This window comes from Dermochelys coriacea, chromosome 7 (assembly GCF_009764565.3).
Source record: "Dermochelys coriacea isolate rDerCor1 chromosome 7, rDerCor1.pri.v4, whole genome shotgun sequence".
NCBI lineage: Eukaryota > Metazoa > Chordata > Testudines > Dermochelyidae > Dermochelys > Dermochelys coriacea.
Window position 1 is genome coordinate 6928412 of NC_050074.1, and position 20650 is coordinate 6949061.

Sequence of the window (20650 nt, forward strand, 5' to 3'; positions counted from 1 at the left end):
ATGTGGCACTTATGCAAAGGGAATATACAAGCAAAATTCATACCGCCTGAAATTAATGACTCTAGCAGCCCGATTCCCCCATTACAATCAGGCTCCTTTCACCATAGAAGTGTAATTTATACCCAATTTATCACCTTATTCTCACTAACACCATGGCATGGCTCTTTCAGTGAGCCTAGAAAGGTGGGCTTTATAATCCATCCCTAAGTGGATGCAGATCACATAATATGCTGCTTTAATTAATGCTTAACACTTATATAACCCTTTTCATCCATAGAGCTCAAAGCCCTGTACAAAGAGGTCAGCATCATTATCCCTGTTGTACGAAAGGGGAAACTGAGGCAGAAAGACAATGACTTGCCCGGCAGACCAGTGGCAGAGCCAAGAATGGAACCCTGGTGTCTTGAGTCCCAGTCCACTGATCTATCCACTAGGCCGCACTAAATCCTCTCCACCCACCACTACTGCCTTTCAAGAACCATAGTGTTAGGTACTGTACATACGTATAGTGATAGAGAGTCCCAGAAAGCTTGAAAATGTAGAGACAAGACAAGACAAGAGTGAGAGAGGAAACAGGCTCAAGAAAGGGAAGTGGGTTGCTGAAGATCAGACAGCAGGGTAACTGGATGTCTGGAATTTTTTTATTTTTCTTTAAACAGTAGTTTTTATCATTATAATAATCATCATGGCAACCGATATTGCTTTGCATATTGTATCTGTCCAAATAAATATAGTTCTGGTAAGTGATAACTTTCAGGTAATAATTGAAAACATTTAGGCAAACGAATCGTTGCCATTTTCAGAAACATTAACGCCATTTATCACTTAAATGTTTTAAAGGGACATTATGACTATTCGGGCATATACACAGATTTTTCAGTTTAAATTTTAGATTTCATATCACTTTGAGCATCACATCTCAACACGGAGGACCTTGACATTCTATGCTGTTTTTTCCCTATGGTTCCTGAAGAATGAACCATATAGAAATTTGACTTTTAAATGTCTACACTACACACATTTTTTAAAAAGTCCAATAGAAAAATTCAAGGAAACAAACAGGAGCAGCTGTGTGTGAAAATTACACGAAGTCAGAAACCACTAAGTGTGAGCCTGAGGACAGAGAAACACTAAGTCAAGTGCACAAATGCCTTTCACGTGTTCTGGATGGAAAGAAGCTGAATTTTTTAAAGACAAACATGGAAACTGCTTTGAGCAATTTGTCATTTTCAATAGCAGCTCTGGAGCTAGAGAGAGATTTAGACAAGTTAAACAACTTCCTGCTAGAGTTGCTGCATGCAATACTCAAATACCACTCATGGCCCTTTATATAAAAGGATATTTATATTTAAGCCATAAGGCAAGACTTTGAAATGTTGTTCAAAGTCTGACATAACCTATTAGGAGGAAGTGCCAAGTTTGAAGATGGAAAAGGACATCCCCTCCCCCCCCCCAACACCCTACTCCATTTTTAAGCTAAATTCCAGGCAAAAGAGTTGGACAAACTCAAATTAAAAGGTGCAAATATTTATCATTTACTTAGTGACAGAAAAATCCTTTAGAAATGTTGTCGTTTTCTCCAAAGGCCCAAAAGTTAGAACTTAATACAACCCATTGTGCCTAGAAGATATTAGCAGACATGGCATATGAAAGATCATCCAGCAACAGGTTAATGACTGAGCACTTCCTCTTCTGCAGAATTTGAGCTTTCAAACAAATGTTTCCAGTTCTTATGATTGCAAAGAAAGTCAACTGAATGTAAATTGGTGCAGTGCTTGTCTCAAGCTGGCTAGCTGCATTCACAATAATTCTAAGGTCTTGTTTACACTAGTGAAATAGAGCAAAAACACTCCCCATTGCTGCTAGTACTGGTTCAATTGCACATTGTAAGCCCTAGTATAGACAAGTTTCTGGCAATGTCCAGCATTGTCAGAGCACATTTAAGCCAGAAGGAGCCTGGCAGATTTAAGCCACAGGAGACTTTTCTATGCTAGGCCTCCTGCCAATTGCTAATGCCAGTGGGAAGTTCTTACTCAAATTCCCTAGCACAGACAGGGCCTGAAAGTGAAGTGAACTGGACTCATTCATCTCAGAGTGCTGCTCAACCAAATGATGGATGACAATTTAAACAGATCAACAGTGGTAACTACTCAACTGCTGGTCATTTTAGCAGAGCCACTAACTACTCCAGTAGTGTAGGTGAAGCTTGAATATCTCAAATTTTTAATCACCTAACTTGATCTCTGCACAAAACGTCCAGGAATCCCAATAATACGTAGACACTTATAGCTTTTTAATCACCAAATTTGTCTGGGTTTTGACGGGTTATGAATGATCCTTGAAGAAAAAATTCACAGTAGCCCATCTTCAGATATTCCTTCATGTGCACTTATTGACCCTGTGGTAAGTTCTCCGCTGATAAGGGTTATATGTGCTCTGCATGCATAAGGCTTGCAAGGCCATTACTGTCAACTATTGCAACTTTATTATAAGCCTCATGACATCTGGCATCTTCCTTAAATCCCCAAATCCAGGAGGTAAATTATATGAATCTCATCCTTCATTTAAAATTTAAAAAGTTTCTTACCCTCTTGGTAGTGGACAAAAGTTTGAAAACAATTTAAGGGTACTTTAAAGGCTTAAAAACCAAAAGGCAATTAAAAAGAACACATTTATTTATTTAAAATCTCCTGGCTTTTAAATCAGTCTCATGATTTCTGAATGCTTGGGCTTGGCAATACAGACTGTTTGTAGAGTATATAAATTAGCATTTAAAAAGAGGTTTTTAACTCCAGATAAGTAAGAGTACAGATATGCTCCCAGACTTGGCATTTTCAAAGCTCCCCTGAGGTTTAGGGGTTTAATGAACTTAAGCGGATCCTAAATCTCAGCTAAATGCAAAAAGCCGCATTCTACCTCAGAAAAATATGGCCGTGAGTTTCACATAAGCTATTCTACATCCTTGGGGAAGGGGGTCATTAAGTCTGCCGCATGCTTTCAGGTACTGTTAAAACGTGGTTCATTCCCAGCTTCACTGCAGGCTAAACTATGTTCTAAGAAGATTGCTGTATTGCAACTGGTTCCCTTGACGCAGTAAGATCAACTACATGGGCAGCTATAATATTTTATTTCATGAGTTCTTAATAAACTGGGGGGCGGGAGAGGAAAGGTCAGTCTCATCTCTCCCTGTTAAATAAGGTTGTTCTGTGATCCCATCACAATGGGTTACAACTGTCACAGGCAGCAGGACTGGTGAGCAAGTCAGGGTTTAGGGGCTTTGGATTGACTATCTACTTGAGAAGTTGAAGAAAGGAAATGTTATTCTGACAAGTGAGATGTTTACTCAAGATCTAGAAAGGCGAGATTCAAAAACTGAACAAATAAAAGCCGACAACAGGGCCCCAAGAACAGACTACCATGTTGCACACACAGGTTAGATGTTATGGTAAAATCCTGGCCCTAATGAAATCAATGGCAAAACTCACATCAGCTGCAATGGGGCCAGAATTTCACCCTAAGGATTTATCAGATACATTGGTTTTCTAACGCGTTCAAAACATGCATCTTAGAAACTCCAAAGCAGGGATCCACCAGATTAATGCGTGATGGTTCCATCGCACTTCTTTATTTATTATTTTAATACCTAGAGAACCCAACCCAGGACCAGGGACCCATGGGTCTTGTGCAGTCTCTACACAAGAGAGCCTACAATGTAGGCTTATGACAAGTCATAGCAGGTGCCTAAAACAGAAAAGGGCAGCATAAAATTTACAATAAAACAAGTGTATTTTTGCACACCAAAACAGAAGCCTCAGTTCTCCGCCTACCTAGCCGTTGTCAGGTGGCAGTACTCTGCAGGGTTTTGGAAATAGCCCATAGAATTCTACTGCAGGAACAGAATTTCCTATTAAGTTCAGTAGGTCTGTTCAAAAACCTTATGGAAAAGTTTTCAATTCCTATTACATTCCACAGGAACTTTCCATAAAGGGGGGCGGGGGGGAGAGTGGGGTGTGTGGGGCAGAGGGAAGAATCTGCAGATAGCTGAAAGATTGCTTTATAAAATGGAACTAAGCATCTTCCAAGAACAAGATTCTAACCATACAGTTGATACACCACTGCAGTTAACGCTGGAAAAATAAATACTATATTCCCAGCCCGAGGAAAGACACTATGATGGCCGCCACCAATACAGATGAGGTTATAACAAATGAGAGAAAAAAAACATCAAGCACAGAGATACAGAAGGAGAACGAAGAATCGCTCACAGTGACAAGCTAGTCAAGTAGCCAACATTTTGTTATGTTTCGACGGCTTCCTCTGGGAACAAAAAGGGACTAATGTACAAGAGTCACTATTGTCATAGTTATTGAATTGTTATGGAGCAAACAATGGTTATGGTGTGTCATATTTCCTGATGTAATAGCACCTGTTCCGCAGTCCTTAGACTAACCCTGGATATCTGTATTTCTCTCCGTTACTTTGCTGTGATCTATATCCACTTTTTGTTCAGCAGACATAAGAGTGGCTCATTTCACTTTAGCTTAAGCCAATCTACATGTCTCTATGCAGGGTTCTGCACCAGTTAAATCTCTTTAAAACCGATTTACTTTAAGTCAAACCAGTGCCACTTTTTCCACGTAAACAAGGTCTTAGCAGTTGTGAAATCTTGCTCAATTATTCTGCAAACAGCAACGCTCTCATAAAAATGATCCATTCCTGCACAGTGCTTAAAGCACCTCTTCCACCCAAAGAGACTCTATAAATATATTAGCACATGCTTAATTTTAAACACAAGTAACCCCATTGAGTTCAATAGGACTATCCTCATTCTTAACATCTTTGCAGGATCAGACTTCATGTATTCTCTGTTTACTAATTTATGACATGACCAAGATGTCCACGTAATATAGCTAGGATCAGAACTAGGTACATAAAGGACAGAGTTTAGAACTTAAGATATCTTTACATCTATCCATTAATCAAATTTATAGATGTACCAATCAGCGCATACGACAAGATCTACTAAATTCCAGAGAACAAATAATTAAAAATTAAATAAAAATAATAAAATAAAAAATTGCAGCATCCTTGAAAGACTCTTCTACAAATAAGATCCTAGAACTGGAACATTTTCCCAGTAAATAGTACAAACATGCAGTGAAAAATGTTATGTTTAAAATGACAAAGATCAAGTGGGAAACATCTAACTGAATAGGGGAGCGTGAGGATGGGGAGGAGCAGAGTCCACTTAGGTCACCGCTTTATGTATTTTAAGCATATTCAAGTACACTGGACAACATGTCCCATGGTTAAGGCACCGGACTGGGAGTCAGGACATGTGGATTCCTAGCTCGGCCACAGGCTTCTTGGTCAAGTCACTTAACCTCTTTGCCTCATTTCCCCCCCCCCCATCTAAAAGACAGGGATAACATCACCTCCCTTCTTTCAGCCATTGTCTTCGTTGTCTATTTACATCCCACAGAACCTCAGAATTACGAGCACAAGAGTTATGAACTCACCAGTCAACCACACACCTCATTTGCAATCAGGCAGTAGCAGAGACACACACAAAGTAAATACAGTACAGCACTGTTAAACTACTAAAAAAATATAAAGGGAAAGCAGCATTTTTCTTCTGAACATTGGCTTCGTACAGCTTTGAAACTTTACTGTCCAGTTGTAAACTTTTGAAAGAACACACACAATGTTTTGTTCAGATGTACAAACATTTCAGAGCTACGAACAATCTCCATTCTCGAGGGGTTTGTAACTGAGGTTCTACCGTAGTGAGCTCTCAGGTCAAGGATTGATTCTTACTGTGTGTGCGTGCACACAAGGGGGTCTCGCTGCTACTGTAAGACAAATTTAACCCCTGCCAGTCGTAGAACATCCAGTATGATTTCACCCCCTCTTCATTCCCACACCACAACCATAAAAACACAACACACCCACCACACACAGCTGTTACAATTTAACTTTCATCTAAGTTTGCCATTACATAACTACCTTTAACTTTATGGCCTCTAAAATTCCAGAGACTTGTGTGCATAGTGAAGTTAGTTACCTGTCAAAAGATGGTGTTTATAAGTGTGCTCTCTTACCAGTAATGACTCACAAGAATCATAAAAAAGGTCTCACTAGCAGTTGCCTGATAGCACCAGTGAGAAAAAGAAAGAATCTGAAACTCGTTTTAATCACCAAGCAGCACCATGCCACGTAACTCTGCTTACAATGTCAGGTCCATTTAAAGCGATGGAAGTCTAACGTGTGTGCAGCCTTTCACAAGTCATGTGTTCCTTTAGATTACTCACAGGCCAAGTGTTATTAAAGCTGTTTTGCCAAGAGAATCCCACATTCAAGTACAGTATTGAAATATCTTTAAAGGACCAGGGACCACCCAAGTCTCAATACGAAGTAATATGGGTGTAAACCAGTGGTCTCAACCTATTTTCCATTGTGGGCCACGGCCGCATCCACACAATGTATACACACACACACACACACACACACACACAACCTGTCTGGCCCCAAGGATGTCTCACAGGCCACAGCTGTGTGCTGATTGGGCTGCGGGTTGAGAACCACCGGTATAAACTCTTGCTTGTTCGTAAGTGTTTTTGATTTCCTTGCATTTTTTAAATAATGCTTCAACTTCAGGGTGGCCAACTTCTGCCATTGATTGTGAACCTCGTGATATTTAGTCTCTCTCAGAACCCCCAACTCTTGGAGTCATATCAACATCTCACCCTTCCTTCCAAAAGTTTCTAGCACTCATTGCTGCAGAAAAAAAAAAGTTTGAAAACCTGAATCCTAAAGGCTCAAACACTGAATAAAAAGAACTCAATTTATTATTATTTTTATAATCTCATGGGGAAGGTTGGGGGGGGGGGGAGGGGGAAGGGTTAGACTCATGATTTCTGAACATTTGGAATAAGCACTTCTACTCCTGGATTCTACGTACGGTCCATACTTTAGTCCATACTATAGGACTACCTGCACTACCAAGACCTTTGCAGCACTACTAAGGGAGCCCTAGCATAGGCAAGGCTACCATGAGCACCGGGAGTCTTAAAACCACATCTTGTAACCCTGCTCAGAGCAGTTCTGTGCCTCTCACACACATACTTACAGAAACCAAACAAAGGGAGAAAGTTACTAGGATTTAGCCTTCCAAGCTCTATATCTATTATGGAAAGATTCTACAGTGTCACAAGAGGTTCACAAAGCTCATATTTTATATCCGCTCCAATAATCCCTAAATTAGGCAAGTAAATGATCATTATCCACAGGAGAAGAAAAAAAGTTCAGGCTTTTAGAGAGTTCCGTTAATAATATAGCACTTGGGAGGTGTTGGGGAGAAGGTGGGGGGGGGGGAATTGCTAATCAATAGATTTGTATGCGCTATTATACAAGTTTGACGTCTCTGCACAAAAATCTAATTTGTAGTCCTCGCAAGTTTTTTTTTTTTTAGCATGGGTAAGAGTCAACTTGACATGGAAAAATAAAAAGAACTAATTCAATTTTAAAAGTAAAACAATTAGGCATTCGCAAACCAAACACGTAGCTTTTAATCTCTTGTACTTTAAGAATTACACTGCTGTCCTCCTGCAAAGAATCAGTGCAAATTAACAAGGTATTTCATATTAGTCTCTTCAGTGTTCAAGCTGAAGAGGAAAATAAAATCTCTAGTCTAGAAAAGAGAAGCATATATATTTGACCGATATCCCCAGATCTCCAAAAAGTTCTTTGGGAAAGGAAAAGGGTGGAGGAAAACAAAAATGAGGAACTCACACGTCTTGGATTATATAGCATACTGATAAACTTGTAACAGAGCTGTCACACAAGTAGCATTCTCCCAACCCAGCAAATAGGAATTCTCAACACCACATTACCAAGAGGAGTTTCTGCTGAGGCTGACAACAGCTCCAAATATGGACAAGCCATCTATTTATCTAACACAGCTACTGACGTGCTATTTTACAGCGGCATAGTGCTGAAAATCCCCCTGGCTGCACATACAGTATGCAGAAAAGGAGAGCTGTGGACATTCCCTTCTCGATGTCACATGTGGGCTGTCTTCATATGCATCTCTGCTTCTGCAAAGCCATCCTTTTTAGTTACATTTGGCCCATTCTGCTGTAAAGTGTGCCCTGCTGCAAAATAGCACTTCAGCAGTCACAGCCCCAATCCTGCTCTACCGTACAATAACTCTTCTTGCCAAATCCTAACAGCGCGTGTGGATAAGTAGGAGAGCTCATTCTGTAACAGCATATATGGCAACAGTTTCATTTTACACACAGTATAAAGCATGATATTTTAGCGAAATAATCAGATTTACAGTTTATCTATAGAAATACATACACACTCATTTAGCATGCCTGCATTGAGCAATAAGCCCAGTTCGCCTGGATTGTTAGGGTTCAGAGGGACTGTCCTAGTCATTATTCATTAGAATTGTGTCCTTGTTTCCCGTAGAGCCAGAAATGAGAACCTCCAGCAACTTCTGATTCCATCTCCATATCAGACAAAAAGTAGCAGCAGGAAAGCTAGGTAAGTGAGTCAGGGATTTCAAGAGTCTGGAAGATATATCCCTCTCCTCCACTCCAATGCTTCTAGGAAACTTACTATATTACCTGCCACCCAGCCATATGTCCTTCCACTAGCCATCCCTTTCCTACCACTACGCTCCCAGTTAATTGCTCCTCTCCAGTTATGACCTGCTGCAATGTCCTTCACCATCCCCCAAAGCCATCCCAAGTTCCTTAACCCCATCACTGAAAGTTACACATACGCTCACTCTTCTCCCCTCAATCCCTGCTACTCACAATCATCTCAAGAAGGATCTCAGTGGAGAGGGCGTTCTGAAATCTGGGCACTCATCTGTCTCTCACTTGATTGGGGGTATACTTACACACAAAGGTTTAGATGTTGGATATTTTAATACTCGTAAATTTGCACCTGTGACCGTTTAATGCAAGCAACTATACTAATGTAGAAGCAGAAGTTGAAAAGCAATGTCATTTAAAGTACAAGTCACTATTTGTTGGGGAGGTAGGGGATTTTGGGAGGGGAAGAAAGGGATTTATTTTAAATAATATTTTCTTTTCATAAATGTCTAAGTTAAATATCCAGAGCTGATTTTAAAAAGAGAGAGTCACTTGCATTAAGGAAATAAAGAAACTTCAAAAGTAATACTAAAATGCTAAGCTGAAGATTCCAAAATTGTGGGAGAATAATCCAAAGCACTGTATGCTTTTGTCAAGTGCTAGAAAACCATGGAAAACTGATAATTTCTTGCTATACATTGCAACTGTATGTGCCTTTGTTCTGCTGTTTGTTCTGACTAAAGCCAGGTTTCAAATAAAAGGGCTGGCATGAATGTGTGTGTCAAAGTGTATGAAGACCATACATTTACATTGATCTTCTCATCTTACAGTGAGCTGTATTACTTGGTTTAATGGACTAGCCTCCATCACTAACAAAAATTTTAACTACGGAGCTTTTTAAAAATTGTGACGCAAGTGACCTCAAACTAGGAACTGTTTTGAGTCAAACAACAAGTCTGAAAATGTAACCAAAAAAGCCAGGATCTGCAGGAAAAACTGATTTGGTTTCTTTTAAAAACAAAAGAAAACAAAACAAAAAAAACCTAAAAGCAACTTTCAAAGACTGGTGGTTAAGAATATTTACATTATTACTAAACACAAAACAGAAGAAAGAAGTAGTTTCAGAGTAGAAGCTGACAAAGGCAGAGTCAGGAACTAACACAGAGAATGTTGCCGATATTCCAGCTTCCAGTGGCTGAAAAATTCAGGAAGCCATTTAAAGTGTCAATGCATAGAGGATAGATGGCGTGTCTGACCTTTAGAGACTGAAGGATGGATCTGGCTGAAAATATCCCAGCCCTGCCCCGAGCCATGCAACTCCCAGAAGTCTGTGAAGGATGTTACCCACCCTAGCCTGCCCATCAATAGAAAACCATACCAGCTCAGTAGCAGACAACTACCAAGGTCATTTAGAAGTGGAGAACTCATGCCCATCCCCCCCAACCTTCCACCATTCTCAAGGAAGGTTGTTTCTTCCCCTCCTGGTAGGAGGCTGCCAATCAAATAGGCGCCACTGCAGAGCTTGGATTGTCTTCGCTCATTTGTGGCCATGGGTTAATGAAGTAAAGACAAAATCTGTGTGTTGGTATTTAGACCAGGCGTATTTAGAAACAGCACTGCTTCCTCCACTAGATCAGTGGAGCCCTGCAGGGGAACTCCAGACACCAAGTGCTGCTAAAATGCCATGTTTGGATAGCGAGAAACTCCCGAAGCTTAGAGAAGCATCTAATGACCTTCCCAAAAAGAAAAAAAAAAAAAAAAAAGCCACTAACAGCTGATCCAGTTTCTCCATTCTTGGGACGGGACAGCCTAACCCAGCACACAACACCTGAAAGAGCTGGCACAGGATTTCCTTCACATACTAGGGACTAGTCGCCAAGGGTGAAGAGCTGAGCAGTATTTCCATGCTGCAACAGCCGCAGAAACTCCTCACATCCTCACATATAGGTAGGGTTTTCCATTGATGTAATTAATACACCTCTCCAAGAGGAGGTAGCTAAGTCAATGGAAGAATAGCCACCTCTACAGTGGAAGTTAGGTCAACCTAACTACATGGCACAGGACATGACATTTGTCACAGCCCTGAGTGATGTAGATAGGTGAAAAGAAAAGGAGTACTTGTAGCACCTTAGAGACTAACAAATTTATTTGAGCATAAGCTTTCGTGAGCTACAGCTCACTTCATCGGATGCATTTGGTGGAAAAAACAGAGGGGAGATTGATACACACACACACACACACACACACACACACACACACACACACACACACACACACACACACAGAGAACATGAAACAATGGGTTTATCATACACACTGTAAGGAGAGTGATCACTTAAGATAAGCCATCACCAGCAGCAGGGGGGGAAAGGAGGAAAACCTTTCATGGTGACAAGCAGGTAGGCTAATTCCAGCAGTTAACAAGAATATCAGAGGAACAGTGGGGGGTGGGGTGGGAGGGAGAAATACCATGGGGAAATAGTTTTACTTTGTGTAATGACTCATCCATTCCCAGTCTCTATTCAAGCCTAAATTCATTGTATCCAGTTTGCAAATTAATTCCAATTCAGCAGTCTCTCGTTGGAGTCTGTTTTTGAAGCTTTTTTGTTGAAGTATAGCCACTCTAAGATCTGTGATCGAGTGACCAGAGAGATTGAAGTGTTCTCCGACTGGTTTTTGAATGTTATCATTCTTGACGTCTGATTTGTGTCCATTCATTCTTTTACGTAGAGACTGTCCAGTTTGGCCAATGTACATGGCAGAGGGGCATTGCTGGCACATGATGGCATATATCACATTGGTAGATGCGCAGGTGACTGAGCCTCTGATAGTGTGGCTGATGTGATTAGGCCCTATGATGGTATCCCCTGAATAGATATGTGGACAGAGTTGGCAACGGGCTTTGTTGCAAGGATAGGTTCCTGGGTTAGTGGTTCTGTTGTGTGGTGTGTGGTTGCTGGTGAGTATTTGCTTCAGATTGGGGGGCTGTCTGTAAGCAAGGACTGGTCTGTCTCCCAAGATCTGTGAGAGTGATGGCTCGTCCTTCAGGATAGGTTGTAGATCCTTGATGATGCGTTGGACAGGTTTTAGTTGGGGGCTGAAGGTGATGGCTAGTGGCGTTCTGTTGTTTTCTTTGTTGGGCCTGTCCTGTAGTAGGTGACTTCTGGGTACTCTTCTGGCTCTGTCAATCTGTTTCTTCACTTCAGCAGGTGGGTATTGTAGTTGTAGGAATGCATGATAGAGATCTTGTAGGTGTTTGCCTCTGTCTGAGGGGTTGGAGCAAATCCAATTGTATAGCAGAGCTTGGCTGTAGACTCTGGATCGTGTGGTGTGGTCTGGATTAAAGCTGGATGCATGTAGGTAGGAATAGTTCACCTTCATCACCTTCAGCCCCCAACTAAAACCTGTCCAACGCATCATCAAGGATCTACAACCTATCCTGAAGGACGAGCCATCACTCTCACAGATCTTGGGAGACAGACCAGTCCTTGCTTACAGACAGCCCCCCAATCTGAAGCAAATACTCACCAGCAACCACACACCACACAACAGTACCACTAACCCAGGAACCTATCCTTGCAACAAAGCCCGTTGCCAACTCTGTCCACATATCTATTCAGGGGATACCATCATAGGGCCTAATCACATCAGCCACACTATCAGAGGCTCAGTCACCTGCACATCTACCAATGTGATATATGCCATCATGTGCCAGCAATGCCCCTCTGCCATGTACATTGGCCAAACTGGACAGTCTCTACGTAAAAGAATGAATGGACACAAATCAGACGTCAAGAATGATAACATTCAAAAACCAGTCGGAGAACACTTCAATCTCTCTGGTCACTCGATCACAGACCTAAGAGTGGCTATACTTCAACAAAAAAAACTTCAAAAAACCAGACTCCAACAAGAGATTGCTGAATTGGAATCAATTTGCAAACTGGACACCATTAACTTAGGCTTGAATAAAGACTGGGAGTGGATGTGTCATTACACAAAGTAAAACTATTTCCCCACGTTTATTTCCACCATCCCCTGCCACTGTTCCTCACACATTCTTGTCAACTGCTGGAAATGGCCCACCTTGATTATCACTGCAAAAGGTTCCCCCCCCCCCTCCTGCTGGTAATAGCTCACCTTATCTGATCACTCTCATTACAGTGTGTATGGCAACACCCATTGTTTCATGTTGTCTGTGTATATAAAATCTCCCCACTGTATTTTCTACTGTATGCATCCAATGAAGTGAGCTGTAGCTCAGGAAAGCTTATGCTCAAATAAATTTGTTAGTCTCTAAGGTGCCACAAGTACTCCTTTTCTTTCTATAATACCTGCTAACTACTTATGCTCAACAATCTGTCCCATCTTAGCACCTTTCCCAACCGTAAAGAAGAGCTCAAAAACTTCTTTTCCCAACAGAATTTCGTCCAATAAGAGACATTACTTCAAGCAAATAGTCTATCATTAGTCATGTCTATTACAGTACTGCATAGGGGACGAGAATCCAACCCCACCATGGTAGGCACTGTACAAACGCAGTATGAGACAATCCCTGCCACAAAGAGCTGACAATCATTCCAAAGAGACAAGCAGACATACGGGGAGGGGGAACATACAAGCAGAAAAATCAATGCAGTGGTGGCAAGTTAGTAATTTAAATCATTTAAACAGGGTTATGTTAAAAGGATTAGCTAGATGAAGAGACAAACAAAGGGGGAGAGAGAGAGAGAGAGAGAGAGAGAGAGAGGTGGAGACCAGGAGGAGAGGGGTGAGAGGGACTGGAGCATACAGCCAATCTGTACAAGGGCAAGAAGTGAGAACTACAGAAAGGAGTCTGTGAGCTGTAGCTCACGAAAGCTTATGCTCTAATAAATTTCTTAGTCTCTAAGGTGCCACAAGTACTCCTTTTCTTTTTGAGGACCCAGTAGTGTTCTTTGGTCCCTGCTTGAAGTGCTTTCTCTAGCTGCTCCTATCTCTGTGAAAGGCAACAGAGCCAAGAGCAGGGGCAGACGATAGTATCTAATCATAATATTTACACAAGACGTCACTGGCTCCCTGTGACACAGGTAAATATTAACCCTGTTTCACAGCTGGAAAAGCAGTCAGAGAGAGAGTTTAAAGGGACTTGAATGGGAGTCTAGTATCAAGCTGTGAAAAAACGAGGCCGTAGCCCTTGCTCTGCCACTGATTCACAGTATAACCTCGGACACCTGATAAACTCTAATCCTCAAAATTTTCCCACCTGTAGAATGGAGTTAAGACAAGCCTAACTCTCAAGGAGTTTGTGAAGCTTAATTCATGTAAAACACTATGTGATCCTTGGAAAAAAGGTACCCTAAGGGCACGGCAGCATTATTAAGGCTACACTGGATATGTCTACACTTGCAATTAGACACCCCCAGCTGACCCACGCCTGCTGACTCGGACTCACACTGCTTAATGGCAGCTCCAGACCAAGCACATACACTACGATTAAGCACTCCTTTAGCCCAAGCCAGCTGGCATGGGCCAGCCGCAGGTGTCTAATTGCAGTGCAGCTATATCCTCAGTGTTACAGAGTTGGAAGAAGACCTGAGGAGATCCTGATTCCAGTGTTCTGCTCAGCCCAGTAAACTACACTGCCCTCCCCAGCATAGGTTTTCAGGCCTGTGCACTCTGTCTGCCAGCTCACAGCCGGTAAATTCCGTCGGGACTCTGACGGAGCACGTTCTTGGCCAGCGAACGACCTTCCAAGTTTGCTGGGCTGAAGTCTAACCAATAGTTTGCAAAATCTGCTGGAAACTGAAGCAGGCCCCAAACGTTACCAAAACTCCAAGTAACCACCACCCTATCCTTTCCCAAGCTAATCCTACGCACGGGGTCTATTCACAGCCTCTATCAAAATAAATATGGACTTTGTAAACCAAGATTTCCGAGATCTACAGTCTAGCACTGAAAAAAGAAGGAAGTGTTTTTCAAACTTCGTTATGAGTGCCACAACTTGGGAATGGCTTGACAAACGTACCTTAAATTTGGCCAAAAAGTTATCCTTCAGCAGAAGTGCTTCATATTTGGTACGTGTGCCCTAAAGACTTTTTTTGAGGAACTGGGTGGAGAAGTGTGTATGGATGTGATCAAACCAGGTCTGAGAACGGATGCAACTTCAAGTATGACAAGATTAGCAACCCAATCACATGTATCCCTTCATTTTATCCCTTTAGCAATAAGACACTCATGTTTTGGCCATCAAATTTGCTGAAGGTAGTCCTTAAAGTTATTAAAGAGTTATACAGCAGGTGAATTTCATGTTTCATATTTAGCAGATTAGCAACTCAGACCTGAAGCACTTTGCCATAAAGTAAAAATTCAGTTTAAAAAAATCCACTAGAACTGTGTTAATATCTTATCATTGCAATAATTTTGAAACATTGCTTGTAATTATGCTATAATTGTGGTTTAAATGTGCTGCAATACGACAGCCCATATAGAGAGCCTAGAGTCTCATCACATAATGGGTTGAAAGATTTAATTTACTGTGAAAAACAATCCAATTTTTTTTTTTTACATTAAAGGTTCATATTAACTCTTTAAAATGTTAATAATGGCAGGGCTGTTAAATTAAGACTATGAATAACTCTGAGATGTTAACCCACTCTTGTTAGAGGAGGGCATAAAGGTATGTGCATGGCTGCATAGCTAATCATTTTGCCACAAGCAGGGTCAATTTTCACATTCTAAATCCTAACAAATGCTTATAGTGTATAAGCTTGATTGTCGTGAAGATCAGGTTTTTACCACAATGATACTTTAATACACAACAGTCTACGTTTCATTTGTGCTAAGAGCAGTAATATTTTAGATGCACAGAATTTCTGATCAACTCACGGACAGGGACTGCATCTTCACTGATTTGATGCTTGGATAGCAGATAGCGCATTGTGGGTGTTATTGCAGTATAAATGGTGAACATAACCGCTGAAGTCCAAAATAGATGCAGACCTCAAAAATGCCAGTATGAAATTTTTGATCAGTACACATTTATGTTGTTATCCGTACTTCAGATTCTATTATCTAAACGTTAAGGATGTGGGTCAAACTGGAAACGCACAGGGAATTGTCAACGTGGTTTTGTTTGACATTTTTGGTAAGTGTTGAAACAAAACAAAAAACACAATCCTTTATTAGAACCAAAAAGAGAGATTATGATATATCAAGGAAGTAAATTCTTAATAGCGGCAAGAGAGTTTTATAAACTCATTTGCATGTACCTAAAACAGGAAGATGGGAGTCCAAAATAAATATGAGATGCAAATATTTTTACATTTCACAGAATTGTGCATCAGTGTCCGTATTTGATCACTTTTAGTGACAGCCATTGGTTCTGTAACCTACTTATCACATTTTTAACACTACCTATTAGCCAACCTGACACCCTGCTTTCCCAGCCTATGTAAAACTACTGGACACGAATTCATAGAGGCATCAATTATTTTTATATATTTGTTGATGTTTTACATGAAAAATAATTGGAAGATATCACATTCCCCACGGGTCCCTTTCGGGGAAATGATGTTAGAATATAAGCTCATGCAGAAAACTTTTAAAGGGGCTGTTTTATTCACATGAATAGATTTCAGTACTTCATGGTGGGTCAGATGTAATTAATGCCAGTGCTCCATAGAAACGGACTGTCAACTCACCACGTTTTAGAATTTCTCCCAGGGTCAAGATAAGGTTTTAAGAGAAACAAACATACATGACAGCAGATGATAAACCATAGTCACTACCATTTGGGAATGAATGTCTGCCCTTGTTTACCTTATACTTGACTTTAAAAAAAAAAAAATTCCCCTCCCCCTCCATACTGACTTCAGAGTAACCCAAAAACATCTCATGTAAACTGACCCTCATGTACCATAACTTCAGCCGGTAGTAGTTAAGAAAAAAAATTAAAAACAATTTTTTTTTTGTTAAAAAAGTGCACAGAGGTCTTAAGTTTTCTTCAACAACCTTTTCATTTATAGTGACTAGGAGAACTTGTACAACTTGTCATATGCCATCTAATCAAAGAGTTTAAAAAAAAAATCTGACTAATCTTGAACTATCCCCCATCTCTGTATTTCATGAGAAAACAAAGACGAAAAAAGAAAAGGAGTACTTGTGGCACCTTAGAGACTAACAAATTTATTTGAGCATAAGCTTTCGTGAGCTACAGCTCACTTCATCGGACGAAAGCTTATGTTCTAATAAATTTGTTAGTCTCTAAGGTGCCACAAGTACTCCTTTTCTTTTTGCGAATACAGACTAACACGGCTGCTACTCTTAAAACTATCAAATATGTGATATTAAAACCAATGGGAGACAGCAGAGCTGGCTCTAGGATTTTTGCTGCCCCAAGCAAAAAAAATTTTGGCTGCCCCCACTTTTTCTGTGTCCCCCCACCCCCAGCTCTGCCCTAACTCCGCCCCTTCCCAACCTCTTCCCCAAATCCCCAGCCCGGCCTCCTCCCCCGGGCGTGCCGCATCCCCCCCCCCCACATTGCTTCCTGCGGCTTCCCTCCCCCCCCGCAACCGCCCACCCTAGCTCAACTCTGCTCCGCCTGCTCCCCTGAACACGCCGCTGCTCCACTTTTCCCCCCTCCTTCTCAGGAGAGGGAGAGGCAGCGCGTTCAGGGGAGAAGGTGGAGCGGAGGTGAGCGAGGGAGGGAGTGCAGGAAGTAACGGGGGGGGGGGGGTAGAGGAACCGCTTCCCGCCCCAGCTCACCTCCGCTCCGCCACCACGGCCTCCCACAAGCGCGCTGCCGCTCGGCTTCTCTTCCCTCCCTCCCTCCCTCCCAGGCTTGCTGCGCGAAACAGCTGTTTCGTGTGCGGCAAGCCTGGGACAGAGGAGAGAGAAGCCGAGCGGTGGCGGAGCACTCAGGGGAGCGGGCGGAGGTGAGCTGGGGCAGCGGGGGAACATTTCTAGAGGCGGCATGGCCGGCGCTGGAATGCTGCCCCTAGAAACGTGCCACCCCAAGCACCCGCTTGTTTTGCTTGTGCCTAGAGCTGGCCCTGGGAGAAGGAGCGACAAGGTGGGTGAGGCAATATCTTTTATTGGATCAACTTCTGTTGGTAAGAGACAATCTTTCGAGCTCACACAAAGCTCGTCTTCAGGAGAGGTAGCATCAGGTTTGCACTCTTTACTTAGATCAAATGATGTGGTCCATACAACTATATTTATTAATTCAAGTAGAACTGATCAACAATTTGTTTGAAACTGAAACAACAACAGGAAGGAAAAGTGGTCAGTTTTAAAAACATTACACCTCAGACTTAAAATATTTTCCATTGTTTTGATTCTTCACTTTTACCTTTACTGGCTTAACTCTGACAGCACTGAAAGGTATTAAGTCAAGTTTCAGGGGCCCTTTTTCTCCCAAAGCAAAAGATTATAAACTTATGCTTTTAACAAAAAAAAAAAAAAAAAAAAAAAAAAAAGAGCACCTATGGGGTAAAGCTGTTCACTTATTCCATATTAAAGGGACAAGGGAAATTAAAGCACACATAAATCCCATATGAGCAGTTACATCTATTAACCCCTATAAACAGTTACTCCAATTAGCTGTACTCTCATGTTCTCCCCCCCCCAATCACCATAGTATCCAAGTGCCCATTCAAACTGAATACTCACTACAGAAAAGAAATATAGCTAAAGAAAGAAAGCATTTGCATTTTGAATTGTTATCCTATAAAGCTTGGTTTTAATGATGGAGTGTGTTTAACCTATAAAATCTTGATGTCACAGTTGTTTTTTGTTTGTGTGTTTGTTTTAACTGCAAGATCAAATCAGTTATTTTCTCTGTTCAAGCCTGCAGATGACTGACTTATTTATAGTAAACTTCCTGTTTTTCCAGCCTTGTAAATGTCATACAAAGCAGACAAGCCAATAAAGTATGTAAGTTTCCAGTTTAAGTTTGTCACAAAACTTCAGCATCAGTTCGGCAGGCACTGGGGAGAGGGGAGGGGAAATGGAATCAGACAATTAAAAATGTGTTTACACTCATTCACTTAACACTTTATTTTGCAGCATGTCTTAGTAACATGCAACTCTTGCTGAATCTGATCACTTAAAATTACATTAAAAGGGAAACTGCTACTGGAAACTGACATAGAAATCATGTATTTTAAATAGGCTTGGAAGGATTAGATTTTTATCGGTCAAGGTTGTAAACATCCATTTCACCATACATACACAAACCAAAGAAATTATATTTCCATCAATAACAGAAATTTACAGAAAGGCATAGAAAGGAAAATGCTGCTTGAGAATTTACTGGAGTTTGATGTAGGGATATTTACTTTGTATATTTTGACATGATGTTGATAATTTGTGTTTTAATGGTTATAAAGCTTTAACTTTTTGCATCTCAGTGTCTACAGTCATTAACTATTGTCTCAGTCCCCTCCGCCCCATTGCTTGACACTCCCCCATATTTTCTTGAAACTGTGAAAATTTAAATAAATAAAATTTGGTAAAAAATAATGCTTAAAACCCATAATTCTGCACAACTGTGAAAATCTCAAATTATTATTGTGATTATCAAAGTAAGTAGTTCTTATGTAAAATCTTAAAACCCCATTTATATTTGTTTATGTTTATTTATTCTGTGCATTTTACTCAGCCAGGAAAATGAAAATCAGTTTCACTTAGTTCATAGTCAATTTCACTTCCAGGTTTTCAGTGCTGAGGTCTGTGTGTTACAAATACAGCAGGAGAAAGAAGACAATTGCTCCCACTACAGTTGAAAAAAAAAACGGGGGGGGGGAGGGAAGGGGGCCATTTCTATTGATTTTAGGTTTTATAAGTTATCTTACTCGGATACTTCTTTATGTAACATGTGGGCAATTTTGAACTGACATGCCATTTTTAAAAGGAAGCAGACGTTTATTACAGTGACAACTCAAGATTACACATTATTACATAAGGTACCACATGGAACAGAACACTACCCTTCCTATAACGTCCTCCGACAATGGAAGTTTGAATAATGTCCATAGAACAAGTGCATAGAACCTACAAAACTAGCTTTTAACAGGGCTAGCAGACAGAAGTTCAGAGGAGAGCTCTGCTGATTTACAAGAAGGGCATCAGGCAAACAACAAAAACAAGATTAATTCTCTTTTGGGTCAAGTAAATAGGTGGTTGCCTACACATCAACTACACAAAACATCGCTGCATTTGCCAAACACAGCAAATCCCTCCACTTTGGGATGTGTATGTGTTTGTGCAGTAATAAACTTTCCCCTAAAGAGTCTACTGAATTATCCTAACAGAACTTCCCTTCCTTCTTCCATTTATAGATAACTCTGGTGTTCTAGGCCACCATGCAAACCTACAGGTGTTCCAATATAATCCTGTTTATTTCAAAATCCCGGGTATTCAAATAATCTTAGCTGCTGCCACAAGTCCCACACTGGAAACCTACAACCCTAATATCTAGACCTGCTGTGCTGACCTGTTAAATGTGAAGCTGCCTTTTCACATGGGAAGACTCTTGGCTTTTGTCTTCCATAGCCTCATTTGAGAGCTACATCTCATACAATCCCTTCACCTCCCTTGCGCACGGCTCCGAGTGATGCAGAAATGACCTACTGCTAAGCGTGAAAGCAAGGCTAAAATCACTATTCCAAGGGGGAGGACAGTTACATCTTTTCCCTTCCTTGAGGGCACTCCATGCCAACCCTTTGACAAGCTAAGGAAGGCAGCTGGCAATCACATGCCTATACTTTTTAACAAGACTCTAGTCATAATCCAGCAGTGCAACCAAATGCTACAAGTCTATGGGATGCATCCCTGCTGCAGGAGTAAACGTTTCAGGAAATTCCTCCGGGTCCAGTGAAACGAAATATTTGTTTTGCTCCCTAATAGAATTAGGGGGCAGATCCAAGCATTTCACTCCACAAGGGCTAACTCTCCAGAACTGCCTGTAGCTAGAGGTTTCGGTACACTTTAAAGAAGGTCTTAAGGGAATTGTGCTCATTGTGCTTAAGGCAGGCCAGACTTGAAGGCAGTAAAACTTAAAA

At 41.1% G+C, this 20650-nt stretch overlaps 1 protein-coding gene across 1 annotated transcript in view; it reads right to left on the reverse strand.

Annotated features, from left to right (window-relative positions):
• Window positions 1-20650, reverse strand: part of MAGI1 (membrane associated guanylate kinase, WW and PDZ domain containing 1) — a 510412-nt gene that overhangs the window by 488458 nt on the left and 1304 nt on the right.